This window comes from Pongo pygmaeus, chromosome 14, assembly GCF_028885625.2.
Source record: "Pongo pygmaeus isolate AG05252 chromosome 14, NHGRI_mPonPyg2-v2.0_pri, whole genome shotgun sequence".
In the NCBI taxonomy this organism is placed as follows: domain Eukaryota; kingdom Metazoa; phylum Chordata; class Mammalia; order Primates; family Hominidae; genus Pongo; species Pongo pygmaeus.
The window spans coordinates 105,357,397-105,371,469 of NC_072387.2; the positions used below are offsets into that span (position 1 = coordinate 105,357,397).

Consider the following 14,073-nt stretch of genomic DNA (forward strand, 5'->3'; position numbering starts at 1 on the left):
GAGCTCCCAGGACCTTTCTGCTGCTTCCTCTACCCTTGTATTTTGCTTGGCTCAGCTCTCTAACTTGACTCAGCTTGAGGTAAAGTTGGAAACCTCCCAAAAACAGATCTTCAGCTTCCCCAGTGGCGGTGTATGTTTGGAAGAGGAGGGTCCCCCTTTCCCACTTCCGCAGTTGGGGCACTCACAGTATTTGGGGTGTCTCCTGTGTCCTGCAGGGGCAGTCCACTTCCTTCAGAAGGTCTGCGGCTCCTCTCAGGATTGCTGGTTTGTTCTTGCAGTTGATCTGGAGGGTTACTTCTCCAGCTGAGGGTAAGGGTCAGCGGACCCTGCAGCTCTGCAGTTCCACCTCTGCCCCCCTGCCTTTACCGCCAAGCCAGTGACCTCAGTTACCCTCCCTGCCCCACCCACCCAGACTGGTGCCCCTTCCTTGCCGGCCCAGGTGCACCCACCTGGCCCTAATTTTTTTTTATTGTGCTAAAAAATACATGTTATAATTTTGCATTTTAATCATGTTTAAGTATACAGTTCAGTGGTATTAAAGACATCCGCATTGTTATGCAACCATCACCACCATCCATCTCCAGAAAAGAGTTCTTACAAAACTAAAACTCTGGACCCATCAGATGGTAACTCCCCACTTCCCCTCCCCCAGTCTCTGGTAATCATCATTCTACTTTTTGTCTCTGTGAATTTGACTACTCTAGATACCCTATATATTTGCCTACCCCCACTTTTTTTTTTTTTTTTTTGAGACACAGTCTCACTCTGTCACCTAGGCTGGAGTACAATGGCACAGTCTTGGCTCCACTGCAACCTCCACCTCCTGGGTTCAAGCGATTCTCCTGTCTCAGTCTCCCAAGTAGCTGGAATTACAGGCACATGCCACCACGCCCAGCTAATTTTTGTATTTTTAGTAGAGATGGGGTTTCACCATGTTGGCCAGGCTGGTCTCAAACTTCTGGCCTCAAGTGATCAGCCCGCCTCAGCTTCCCAAAGTGCTGGGATTACAGGTGTGAGCCACCATGCCCGGCCATATTTGTCCTTTTGTGTCTGGCTTATTTCATTTAGCACGTTTTCAAGGTTCATCCACGTTGTGCATGTATCAAAATTGCTAATACTATTTTAAATCAAGTTACACATATCATTTGTGCTCATTCATAAATATCTTACTATGTGTCTCTAAAAGACAAAGACATTTTAACATAACCACAATACCAATGTCACACCTAAGAATAAACAATTAAAAAATAATAGGAAATAAAAAAGGTAGTAATTCCTTACTACCATCAAATACCCTTCCAGTGTTCAAATTTTGAATTGCCTCATAAAAGATAGATTCTCCACCATTCTTGAGTACAGAATTCCTGTTTAATTTGTCCTGACAACCCTCCTCTCCCCATAGTAGCTGTCTTGCACAAAAAAGATGCTGTCATACTACATTTCACCAATAGGTGGCATGAATAATCATGACATTTGCTAAATCCAATTGGTATTTACACAAGAGGAAACATCATTTGTAGAAAGTTGGCAATTATAGGTAAATATACAAACACAGAAACTGAAAATAGCCTGTTTGCTTTATGTAACACGCGTAAAACCTGAATACATCCCAATTCTAAGGGATAATTATTGATATCATTCAAACTTTCTATTTGTTTTAAGGAGAACATGGAAAACATATTTCTTGGTGTTGACGTTTATCTCTACAATGTCAACATTTTTAGTGTTAAATGATTGAGGCCAGTTATGTTTATTTATTCTTCCGCTTAATAAAAGGAAAAGTAAATAGAATCTACTTGTACAACTGATTGCTGTGTTAAATGCCCATTACAAATGTATTGTCTGAATTGTATTAAGTGTACTTATCTCTGAATAAAACAGTTGCTTTCCCAAACTTCCTCTAGCGTGTTCTGAAGAACAGAGAATCCTAGGATGGTGGATATGGATAGGGTCTTTAAGACCATCTAGTCTGGCCCCATCATCTGACAGATGAACAGACACGAAACCTCATCATAAGATCACACAACAACTTGATGGCTTTTGTGTAATTTGCTATCTTTCTGCCAGCAATGTCACCTTCTCCCCTCCACCCCTACGCTAAAAAACTAACTGCTGGGTAAAATTCATATTTCATTTTAAGGATGCAAAACCCAAATTGTGCAATTAATCCTCCCTTTCTTGTCCTTTCAATATAATTAATTAATTAATTAATTATTTTTTTTAGATGGAGTCTCTCTCTGTTGCCCAGGCTGGAGTGCAGTGGCACAATCTCAGCTCACTGCAACCTCCACCTCCTGAGTTCAAGCGATTCTTCTGCCTCAACCTCCTGAGTAGCTGGGACCACAGGCACATGCCACCACCTCTGGCTAACTTTTGTATTTTTTTGTAGTGACGGGGTTTCATCATGTTGGCCAGGCTGGTCTCAAACTCCTGACCTCAAGTGATCCGTCCGTCTTGGCTTCCCAAAGTGCTGGGATTACAGGCATGAGCCACCATGCCCAGCCCCTTTGAATATATTTAGCAAACCTTTATTGGGTATTACCAGGACTAAACAAGATCTTGTTCCCTTGGTCAACTGAGCCTTTTATTTGAGTCCATGTCTTGTAATTTCCTAGAAAGAAATGAAGCTAACTTTAGGAAATCAGCCTGTAAGGAATTTCTAATGGGCAGTAAATATGACACTTTTCAGCCCAGATGACATAATAATTCTGTGAGTCATTTTTTATCCTATCCTCCTATATTCAAATTAACATTTAATACTGGAATGTTCTTTCTGTTCTTAAAATCAGCTCCTCCAACCAGGACAGGCCCTAAACTCTGCTCTTGAAAGTAGGTTCTCACCAGAGTTATCCCAAGAACAACTTCCTTTTATCTTCCCCAGATGTTCCGGAATATCTGGGCTCTTTTCCCTGAAATGGCACTTCCCACCTGGTGGATACGGCCCTCTGCCCTTTCTCAGGCTCTGTCTGCATTCTTCTCTCTCCTCTTTTCAACTACCAAACCCTCACCTATACAACTTTATGGCTTCACTGGGCAGTTCATCCCACCTGGTAAATAAGCACACATTCATGTCTGACACATATGCTTCACTTCCAGTAGTACCTTCCAGTGTATTCTTTGAGATGTTCATAAGTGGAGAGATGTTCCATAGTCAAAAAGTTTGAAAAGCAATTGTTTAAACAAATTTAAATAGCTTCCTTTATTGCAGGACTTTTCAGAGTCTTTGATTTCAATAGGCATCATTGGTCCTTTAAGATAGGAAGATAGTACTGTATGGGGCATTTTCAAAATTGATTTGATTAAAAAGCACTACCCCTTGTCTTACTGTGCTCAGGCTGCGATTACAAAATACCATAGACTGGGTGGCTTAAACAGCAGACATTTACTTCTCATGGCTCTGGAGTCTGGGAAGGTCACGGTCAAGGGCCGGCAGATTGAGTTCCTGGAGAGGGCACTCCTCCTGGCCTGCAGACAGCTGCCATCTCACTGTGTGCTCATGTTCTGGAGAGTGACCCAGCCCTTGTCTTTTCCTCTTCTTGTAAGGGCACTAATCCCACCACGGGGGCCCCACCCTCATGACCTCATGTAAACCTGATTATTTCCTGAAGACTCCACCTCAAATGCCATCACATTGGGGGTTATAGCTTCAACATATGGATCTGAGGGGGACCCAAGCCTCCAGTACATGACACTCCTTCTGTTTTCCTCATTGCACCATCAGCTACTGGGTTCTGTGGAATGCACCTAGGGACACACAAACTCCAGTGCAGGCTCTGGGTCTGAAAACAGACAACCTGAACTCAATCCCAGCTACACCACTCCCTAGCTGTGGGACTTGGGTAAGTTTCTCAATCTCCCCAGGCCTGTTTTCCAGCTGGAAAATGAGGATAATAGTACCTACCTCATAGAGTTGTTGTGAAGATGAAATGCTTCTATACAGGGCAATACGGGGCCACACAAACGAAGCACTAAAAAAAAAAGTCAGCTATAATCATGAAATGTTAGTATCAGTAATTAACTGTAATTAAACAATCTATTATATTGGTTATTAATAAACATATTATAGTGAATAATACTTATTATGTGGCAATATTTAATTTCTTTTGAGGCTGAATATTGAATTCTATGAAAGGATCATGGTCAAGCCTCTATTTTAGGCTCTTAGAGGACAATATAGCATTGAAAGAAAATCACAAGAGAAGCCATGGCAAGCGTGAGCCAGGAATCAGAAGCAGTGTGGCTGGGCTTAAGGGAGAAGGGGCCACTGAGCTCAGTGCCAGGACTCTGTGCCAACTGCCACAGCCCTGACAGGAAGCAGAGCTGTTACTCTGCAAAGGACAGACCAGCCACACAAGGAGGGAGGCAGGCCTGCCCATCCTCCCGGCTTTGTGCAGATAGGTTTGGACTCGTGGTAGTGTCATCTTTGAATGTGCATGGCAGTTCCAAATCCATATCTACCTCACCAAATAATCCTAGAATAGTGAACTTCAACACAAATGTCCCCTGCAATTTCAGGGGCTTAAGGGGTCCCTTTATGTAACAGGCAAAGGATTAGGGCCAGCTGGGAAAATCCAAGTGTTTAAAACCTGTTCAGCACTTTTGCAGCCAAAGAGTAAGTTGCCAAACATTTTTCTCTCAAAAGAAAGCAGGCCACTGAATACTAGAAAGGGGAATTCTGGAAGGAAAAAAAAAATCAAAGAAGAGAAGAGAAGGGACGTCTTGGGAAAAGTAAAATGATGTTGAACTTAAAGGTTTAGGACATTGAGAAGGTAAACTTAAACGAACATTCTTCTTTAAAATAAAAACACAACAAAAAGAGAAACAATACAAGATGATTTTAAAAAGCAAACCGAGGGAAAATGTTTACAGTATATTAATTTCTAGATGTAATAAAATTAAAACACAGATTCTTGCTTAACAGATCCCAGGAGCATTCAGAGTTATGGATCATGTTCTTCCTGAGAGGCAATCTGAAGGTCAGTGTGTGACCTGAGGAAAGCACCTCCTTGGAGCTGCCAGGCAGCCCTCATCTCCCAGCATGACTATTCTGCCTTCTCACTACTGTTTCATTGAATCCTCCTGGGATCCACAACGCCAAACTCCAGATCCTCATTCCTTTAGATCCTTCTCCAGCAGCATCACAGTAGGAAACATTCCAAAGAGAATTTCAATTTCCAGTACAACTACATACACAATATGCCTGTGGGCAAAATATTCCATGGGCGATATACTCTTTTTTCTTTTTTCTTTTTTTTGAGACAGGGTTTGCTCTGTTGCCCAGGCTGGAGTGCAGTGGTGCCATCATGGCTCAGTGCAGCCTCGACCTCCTGGGCTCAAGTAATCCTCCCACCTCAGCCTCCCAAGTAGCTGGGACTACAGGCACATGTCACCACGCCTGGCTGATTTTTGTATTTTTAGTAGAGATGGGGTTTCACCATGTTTGCCAGGCTGGTCTCAAAGTCCTGGCCTCAAGTGATCCACCCATCTCAGCCTCTGAAAATGCTGGGATTACAAGCATGAGCCATCGTGCCCAGACTATTCCTCTCCTTTATAGTTTTTAAATTGTGATAAAATTAAAATATGCACAACATAAACTTTACCACATTGACCATTTTTGAGTGTACAGCTCAATAGTGTTAAGTACGTTCACATTGTTGCACAAGCAATTTCCAGAACTTTTTTATCTTGCAAAACTGAAACTCTGTACCCATTAAAGAACTCATTTCTGCCTCTGCCACTCCCGGGCAACCATCGTTCTATTTTCTGTCTCTATGAATTTGATGACTCTTGATAACTCGTATAAGTGGAATCGGACAGAATTTGTCCTTTTGTGACTGGCTTTTCACTTGGCATAATGTCTTCAAGTTTCATCCATGCTGTAGTATGAGTCAGAACTTCCTTGCTTTTTAAGGCTGAATAACATTCCATCGTATGGATAGACCACCTCTTGTTTATCCATTAATCCATCCATGCCAGGAATACGTTTTAAGAAGTCCATGAAAATGCTTGGAGTTGTGTTTAAAAAAGTTTCATAAGTCATGATTGGCAGCAATTATTAAGCACCCTTTTCTGATTAGCCAGCATCGAAAAGAGATAGGACTGGCCAGGCGCGGTGGCTTACATCTGTAATCCCAGCACTTTGAAAGGCTGAGGCAGGTGAATCACCTGAGGTCAGGAGTTCGAGACCAGCCTGGCCAACATGGTGAAACCCGTCTCTACTAAAAATACAAAAATTAGCTGGGCATGGTGGCAAGCACCTGTAATCGCAGCTACTTGGTAGGCTGAAGCCGGAGAATCACTTGAACCCGGGAGGCAGAGGTTGCAGTGAGCCAAGATCACGCCACTGCACTCCAGCCTGGGCGACAAGAGTGAAACTCCATCTCAAAAAAAAGAAAAGAAAATAGACAGGACTAAGTGACTTGGATCTGCATGCTGACAGGCAGATAGACAGGCACTGGGGCAGACTGAGTGATCCAGACCTGACCAGCCCTGCTGCCAGTGGAGGTGGAGGGTTCCCAGGAAGGCCTGAGAGTCTGGGAGGGAAACTGCCTAAGGGGATAATAAATGGAATCAGCAGCGGAGCCCCAACACTGACCCAGGCACTGACAAAGCAAGCCTGACACATTGGGAAGGGATTTAGCACTAGAAAAAAGTTCCTTTATACCGAGGGTGTCCCATCTTTTGGCTTCTCTGGGCCACATTGGAAGAATTGTCTTGGGCCACACATAAAATACACTAACACTAATGATAGCTGATGAGCACAAAGAAAAAAAATCACAAGAAAATTTCATAATGTTTTAACAAAGTTTACGAATTTGTGTTGAGCCTCATTCAAAGCCATCCTTGGCCCACAGGCAGCCCGTAGGCCATGGGTTGGACAAGCTTGCTCTATACTAAATGTTCCCACCCACCTACCATTCATGTAGTCTACAAATACTTATTGACTGCCTGCTATGTGCCAGGCACTGTTCTAAAATTTGAGAATATATCCTTGAATAAAGCCCAAAAGCTCCCCATTCTCCTAGAGTCTACATTCTATTGAAGTGGAGAGACACACACTAAACAGATAAATAAACAAGGCTGAGAGGTCAGTAAAACAGCATGATGCATGCGAGTGAGGCGGGGTCTAAATAAGAATGGGAAGTTAGGGAAAGCATCTCTGGGAAGTACCTATTTGGCCTGAGGCCTCAATGGCTCAAAGGAGTTAGTCGCCATGCAGTGATCCAGGAAGGAGAGTGTGCCTGGCAGAGGGAACAGCAAATGCCAAGAGTGAGCCTCAAATGGGAGCCAACTCACTACATTTGAGGCCAGTGTTGGAGTAGAGTGAGGGTGGAGTGGGAGGATGGGAGAGGCCAGTTTATGCACAGCTTGTAGCTGAGTACAGAAGGATGTTTCAGGAATGTGTGGAGGAAGGTAAGGGAGGAAGTCTCTGGCAAGTGGAGGAAGGATGCAAAGAAAGAAGCAATGCTTATTGAGGAACAAGAAGCAATTGCTGTGAGTGGGGTCTGGCATGAGTGATGATCAGTGAATGACAAAGTTGGAGAGGTGGGTTGGGGCAAGCCTTTCAGACACCAATAAGAAGCTAAGGAAGGGATTTCAACTTTATCCAGCAAACCACCAGAAACCATTAAAGGTTTTTAATTAGAGAAGTGACCTCATTTTCGTTTTAAAAATAAACTTGTTGCTGGGATGGATTTGAATGGAAGGGTGACACCATTCTCCTGGGAAACAAATAAAATTGAACGGAGCAGAAGGAGTTGAAGAAGCAGAGAGGGCGTGGCATGTAAAGGATACCATCGAGGGCAGATTATTTTGGTCTTTTTAAAAAAAATTTTTTTAATTCTTAATTTTCTTTTCTTTTTCTTTTTTACAGAGTCTCACTCTGTCACCCAGGCTGGAGTGCAGTGGCATGATCTCAGCCACTGCAACCTCCATCTCCTGGGTTTAAGCGATTCTCCTGCCTCGGCCTCCCAAGTACCTGGGATTACAAGTGCATGCCATCACGCCTCGCTAATTTTTGCATTTTTAGTAGAGACAGGGATTCACCATGTGGATCAGGCTGTTCTCGAACGCCTGACCTCAACTGATCCCCCCGACTTGGCCTCCTGAAGTGCTGGGATTACAGGCGTGAGCCACCACATCCAGCCCATTTTTTTTGTTTTTAGATAGGGATCTCACTCTGTCTCTCAGGCTGGAGTACAGTAGTGCAGTCGTAGCTCACTGCAGCTTTGACCTCCTGGGCACAAGTGATCTTCCTGCCTCAGCCTCCCAAGTAGCTGGGACTACAGGTGTGTGCCACCATGCCCAGCTTTTCTTGGTCTTGTTGTAAACTGACCTTTTTATCATTATGAAATGACTCTAATCATTTCTAGTAATTCTTCTTGTCTTGATGTCTTCATTGTCCGAAGTCAATACAGATACCCCAGCCTTCTTGTGATTGGTGTTTGCATGGATATCTTTTTCCATATTTCTACTTTGAACTTGTCTGTTTCTTTATATTGCAAGTGCATTTTTTATAAACAGCTTATAATTGGGTCTTGCCTATTTTATCTTTTAAAAAAATCTAGTCTAATAATCTCTGCCTTTATTTGAAATGTTTGGTGGTCCATTTACATTTAATGTAATCACTGATATGGTTGGGTTCAAGTCTACATCCTGCTGGTGGGGGGTTTCTATTTGTTCCAGCTGCTTTTTGTTCTTCTTTTCTATCTTCTCTGTTTATTGAATAATTGTTAATATTTCATTCTATCTGCTTTACTGATCTTTTAGCTATACTTCTTGGCATTTTAAAATAGTTGTTCTAGGGATTACAATATACACCCTTAACTTATCAGGGTCTACTTTGAATTCATATCATCTAATATAAGAATTTTACAATAGTTGTGTTCCATTTATAACCACCCCCGCCCCCACACCCAATCCTTTAAGCTATAGTATTTTACTTCTGCACATGTTAAAAAGGATAGATTCACTTGGAAACTTGTTAGATTTTAAAGGTGAGAAAAAAGAAGTTTAGCTCAACTCTGAGGTTCCTGACTTGGGCATATAGTCTACAATTCATCTAGAAAAGAAATCACCAGTCTGGGAGTACAAATGAGATCATAATTGCAGTAACACCTCAAATCTTAATTTTTTTGTCCTCCCACCTGCTTAATTACAGGAAGTCTGGCCTTACTTGTGATTTCTCACCTCTCAAATGTCTGAGAAGCCCCAGGGGGTGATTGTACAAACCTGTGAATCAGCCTAGTCACTCTTTTTCTAGAAAGTTTTCCCCACTTCAACTGTTGCCAGGACGTTTATGGTGAGGAACAGCTTGGGAGCATGTTTTTTCTTATTGTTGTGTTTTGTTTTGTTCTGTTTGTTTGTTTTTTGAGACAGAGTCCCACTCTGTCACCCAAGCTAGAGTGCAGTGGCATGATCTCGGCTCACTGTAACCTCCACCTCCCAGGTTCATGCGATTCTCCTGCCTCAGCCTCCCAACTAGCTGGGATTACAGGAGCCCGCCACCACACCTGGCTAATTTTTGTATTTTTTAGTACAGACGGGGTTTCACCATATTGGCCAGGCTGCTCTTGAACACCTGACCTCAAGTGATCTGCCCGCCTCGGCCTCCCAAAGTGCTGGGACTACAGGCGTGAGCCACTTTGCCCAACCGGGAGCATGTTTTAAGTGAGGGGGATGTGCACTCTCCCGATGCATTATGCTCACTCAGTAAAAAGGTCTTCAGCAAAGATGTCCTGTTTCTGGAGCATCTGTCTCTTCTGATGGGCACATTTGTATGGATGAATGAAAGGGATGGGAGTAAAACTCAAAGTCTCAACAGGTTCCCAGTGGCCACCCAAGCATACTGTTCTAAGGTTGGCTCTATCTTGTGGTAGGGTTAAATTTGCTCAAATGCTTCCTGTGTAGGTGAAGAGAAATGGATTCACAGATGGAGTCTGTCTTGGGCCTGTATTTTGGATATATGCCCATTGGAGATATTTAATATATAGCTAAATATTTTTATCTCAAGACAGAAGCCAGAGGTGAATACGTAGATTTTCATACAGGTGATAATATTAATAAAAGCCACAAGAGTGAATGTGTTTACCAAAGGAGAAAATGTAAAGAAAAAAACATTAGAGGGTCAAACACTAAACCATGGAAAGTGGCTAATATTGAGGGTTAAAAAGTATTGATAAAAATACAGGTACAATATTCAAAAGAATGCATTTTTACATAAAGCCAAAGGGAAGGATGTTATATCAGGAGCTGTCCATAGGTTCCTCAAAAAATTAAAAATAAAACTACCATATGATCTAGAAATTCCACTTCTGGTTAAATACTCAAAAGAATGGAAAGCAAGATCTCAAAGAGATATTTGTACACCCATGTTTATAGCAGCACTGTTTATAAAAACTGAAACATGGAAGAAACCCAAGTGTCCATGGATGGATGAATGGATAAACAAAATGTCCTATATACTTACGATGGAATATTATTCAGCCTTAAAAAGGATGAAAGTTCTGACCCAAGCTACAGCATACATGAATCTTAAGGACGTAATACTAAATGAAATAAGCCAGTCACAAAAAAACAAATGCTGTATAATTCTACTTATATAAGGCACTTAGTCAAAATTATAGCGGCACAAAGTAGAATGGTAGTTGCTAGGGACAAGGGGGAGGCAGAAATGGTGGGCTGTTGTTAATGGTACAGAGTTTCAGTTTTGCAAGTTGAAAAGAGTTCTGGAGACTGGTTGCACAAATGTGAATATACTTAAGACTACTGAACTGTACACTTAAAAATGGTTAAAATAATAAATTTTATGTTACATGTATTTTATCAGCATTTTAAACATTGAAATGAAAAGGAGTAGTCATGGGTACTACATGGAATTACAGGAAAATGCACACCTTAAAATATTTCCTGGATTTGGACATTGAAAAGAGTTTGAAGTAGAGATTGTTAATAAAGCCAGCCAAGCAAGCAAATATCATTACTGAAGAAGTATGACAATTAAACCAGAAAGAGGACTACAGTGAGGTGAATAGTGTAAGTTATGGAAGACTATATATGGGCATATTTATGGACAGGAAAACAGGAATATTCTCTTCTGTCTGCCTACATTTCTTACTTCTGCAAGAAACATTAAGTCCTCTGCAGGAAACATTAATCACATTTACTAAAACATGAGATGACATTTACATATTCCTTAATTTTTTTTTTTTTTTTTGAGACAGAGTCTCACTCTGTCACCCAGGCGGAGTGCAGTGGCCTGATCTCAGCTCACTACAACCTCCGCCTCCCAGGTTCAAGCCATTCTCCTGCCTCAGCCTCCTGAGTAGCTGGGATTACAGGCGCGTGCCACCATGCCCAGCTAATTTTTGTATTTTTAGTAGAGACAGGGTTTCACCACGTTGGTCAGGCTGGTCTAGAACTCCTGACCTCAGGTGATCTGCCTGCCTGAGCCTCCCAAAGTGCTGGGATTACAAGCATGAGCCACCACGCCTGGCAATTATAAAATATTTTAAAATATTTTTATTTTTCCTTTTTATAGGGATAAGATCTTACTATGTTGCCCAGGATGGTCTCAAACTCCTGAGCTCAAGTGATCCTCCCACCTCAGCCTCCCAAAGTGCTGGGATTACAGGCATAAGCCATCACACTGGCCAGCTTTGCATATTTTTAAAAAGCATCCATTTTGATTATCTGCATAAGTCACTGTTGATTATTACACAGGAAATTCTCACTAATTTCAAGAAGTAGAAGGAGACGTCAGATTAAAGGTGGTGAAATTTACCCTGAGCTTTAACCTTGCTCTTCCCCCAACTCAAGAACGTTTATCTATTGAAGGTGGCAGGAAATTAGGGTAATAGCCAAAATTCACAAATGGATCAAAGGAATATTTTTTGCCAGTAGAAAAACTTCGGTGTTTTCAAAGGCAAATACATCTTTCTGTATTCATTCTTAATTTCCATGAAAAGGTGTGTTCCTTGGGATAATTCTAACACTACGTTGAGACTGCAAGTCCATGTGATAGGACGGTATCAGGTTCTGAGTGTCCACAGGGAGAAAACAAGGAATTTCCTAACTAAAAATATAAAATCAGATCTGGTTCTCTCTCTCTCTGGAAATTTAGCAGAACCCACTCATCTTTAAAGGCAGGTATTGTTGTAGCCCCATTGTTTACCCATTGCTCAAATGCAGAGAGCCACATTCCAGGGATGTCTTACAATGGGCACATGGGGACTTGAAGTTGTTGGCTGACTCACTTTCTTCAGTGCACAGCTCTGAGCTCTCATTCGTATAAGGACTATGGTCTTTGGAAGTTGATTTTGGTTTCAGCCCAGGCCAAGTCCCTTTGTGCCTTATCTGAAGGGTATTTTTGGCTCCAAGGTGGTTGTTGGCAGACAGTGAAGCAAATACAACTCAAAGCTCTCATCTCTGTCGGATCACTGCCATAACAGGTAAAATGAACTAAGGAGGCAGTGGGCAAAGCAGATGTTTACAAAGTGAGGACTAATGCTTGAATAAACATAAAATAGACACATTTGTAATTTGACTTGTGCCAAGACCCTTTCCTTTCTTTTTGTTTTTGTTTTTTTTTTTGAGACGGAGTCTCGCTCTGTCATCCAGGCTGGAGTGCAATGGTGCAATCTCGGCTCACTGCAACCTCCGCCTCCCAGGTTCAAGTGATTCTCTTGCCTCAGCCTCCCAAGTATCTGGGATTACAGGTGCCTGCCACCACGCCCAGCTAGTTGAGATGGGGTTTCACCAGGTTGGCCAGGCTGGTCTTGAACTCCTGACCTCTGGTGATCCACCTGCCTCGACCTCCCAAAGTGCTGGGATTACAGGCGTGAGCCATTGCGCCCAGCTCCTTTCTGTCTTCAAAGGAGAACTAATTAATCCTTGATAGGGTAGGGTTAGGGAATTCAACCTCACTGCTTAATGCCTCATCTTAGGAATGTCTGCAGCTGCTGATGCTAGTGTGTGTGTGTGTGCGCCTGTGTGTGTGTGTGTCACATGGGATGGACTAGTGGAGAGATGTTCTCATCAGCCCTGTCTCCACAAGAGCCCTGCAAAATAGCTGAAATTTAATTTCCATCCCTTCCTATGAGTCCCTTCTGCTACAGCAGCCTTCTCTTTCCAAACACACACTGAACTATGATGGAGTTTTCTTAAGGACAGTCAGGCAGATCTCAAAAGAACAGTCAGTCAGTGCAGGAAGAACAAATGTGTAATTCCGCCCTTGAAGACGCAGGCCTCCAAAAGGAAGGGTATCTCCATGGATGTTTCTCTCTCCTTCTGATCTTTTTCATGCCCTCTGCTGCCTCTCTTCTCAAGAGACTCCTCTCTGCCTCCCTCTGGGAGAAGTTCTGCCACCTCAGACCCACCTGGTGCCTGCAAACCCCAGAGATTCAAGCCTCAGGCCCTCACTGATCGTGGCCCTTCTCTGCTCAAGGTGGACTTGGTCCTGTCAGTCAGGACAAAATTTGGTGAACCAAGTATGGTTTGGTCTCTCCATCAACACCGTCTGATTTCTTTACTATTTTATCCAACTTGGTGAGAGTTGTAGTCTAGGGTCCATTAGCCATCTGAGAAGACTAAAATTCTCTTTCTCCTCAAAAGGAAGGGGAGGGAAAAGGAGGGTTGCCACCCCACAAACTCCTAAAAGTGACCTACCTTCTTTTGCCCAGTCCAGCACTCACACTGATGCATGGGGGAGGGGTTTGGGGGCAGTAAAGTTCCTAAAATAGAGTTTCTCAGCAGGCCACGAGGAATTGGGGCCAGGCTGAACATAGAACCCTGGGTATTTAGATCCTTGTTTTCTCACTGTGGTCCTTGGATGATACCATCCTGTCACATGGACTTGCAAAGTCTCAACATAGTGTTAAAATTATCCCAATCAGCACAACTTTTCATGGAAATTAAGAATAAATATAGAAAGATATACTTGCGTTTGAAAACATCCAAGTTTCTCCTTTGAGAAAAAAATATTCCTTTGATCCATTTGTGAATTTTGGCTATTATCCTAATTTCCTACCATCTTCAACAGATAAACATTTTTGAGTTGGGGGAAGAGTAGGGTTA

The 14,073-nt window shown here is 42.5% G+C and overlaps 1 protein-coding gene and 1 long non-coding RNA gene across 3 annotated transcripts in view; one reads left to right on the forward strand and one right to left on the reverse strand.

Moving 5' to 3' along the window:
• Positions 1-14,073, forward strand: part of CLDN10 (claudin 10) — a 147,905-nt gene that overhangs the window by 58,978 nt on the left and 74,854 nt on the right. The window lies entirely within an intron of this gene.
• LOC134738039 (uncharacterized) overlaps positions 1-14,073 on the reverse strand; it is a 57,384-nt gene that overhangs the window by 13,634 nt on the left and 29,677 nt on the right. The window contains exon 2 of the long non-coding RNA XR_010123510.1: positions 3,902-3,968. This is a non-coding gene — a long non-coding RNA (uncharacterized LOC134738039). The remainder of the gene's footprint in view (positions 1-3,901; positions 3,969-14,073) is intronic.